The sequence below is a fragment of the Apium graveolens genome, chromosome 3 (genome assembly GCF_009905375.1).
Source record: "Apium graveolens cultivar Ventura chromosome 3, ASM990537v1, whole genome shotgun sequence".
Lineage (NCBI taxonomy): Eukaryota > Viridiplantae > Streptophyta > Magnoliopsida > Apiales > Apiaceae > Apium > Apium graveolens.
The window spans coordinates 83,620,845-83,621,910 of record NC_133649.1 but is presented as its reverse complement, the minus strand read 5'-3'; positions in this window follow the sequence as shown (position 1 = coordinate 83,621,910).

Genomic DNA, 1,066 nt, shown 5'->3' with positions numbered 1-1,066 from the left:
TGCACAAATTCTGAGGACAAGTTCTAAGTTACACGTTCTGATGATTAAGTTCTGACGTTCATAACTCAGAACTTGTATGAGGATTTACTAAGATGGGCATTCCTTTTTCGAGTTAAGAAATTATGTTCTGATGACTGTTAAGTTCTGGTATAGGTCTAAGTTCTGATTTCTCAGTCTAATCCTTTACTTGGCTTATCTTTGAATAAAATTTGATAACAGTCTCAGTCTTTACATCTTGCTGAGCACTTGACTAAAGCTGATGAAATGTTACATTCTGATGATTTTAAAACCCAGCTTAGAGTCACTGCATTTGAGTGTGGAACAAGTTTGGAAAATTGATAAGAAAAAGTTCTTCCAACCTACCATTGACAGGGTTGCTTATATTGAGAAAACTCAAGAGAAGCAACAAGCTCAGATTGATCAAATTCTGACAAATCAAGCTTCTCAGCAATCGCAACTTACTGAAATCCAGACCTCAGTGGAACTACTTATCTCTCTTTTATTACCTGCTAATGCCAAAAAGGGGGAGAAGGTAATTAAGTCCAAATGCAAAACCAACAAGACACTGCAAGGAAAGGATGATGGAAAAGATGACCAAGGAACCTCTGGAATGGGTAGTGGTCATAGTCAAGGTAGAAGGTTTACATCAAGACAAGCTAGTCACAGAACAAGTTCAGATACTGGGAAAAGAATAAGTTCTGCTGCTGGTAAAAGGATAAGTTCTGATGAATTTCTAGATCTTGATGAGGAAATGTCAAGACAGTTATTTTTTCAAGAAAATCCAGGGATGGACTTGGAAAGTTTAAAGGAAGAAGAAGCCAGACTTAAATCAGAGACAGTCACATCTAAATCTGAAGCTTCTGGTAAAAAGTTACTTCCAAAACCTAAAGGCATTGTGATCAAAGAAAGGATACATACTGAAGAAACTTTGGCTAGATCACAACCACAGATAGATCCAAGATCCAAGGGTAAAGAAAAGATTGGTGAACCTATCAAGCCTTATGTACCTCCTGAGGAAGAAGAAATTACTGATGGAAAAGATGATCTTGCTCTGACTTCAAGAAAA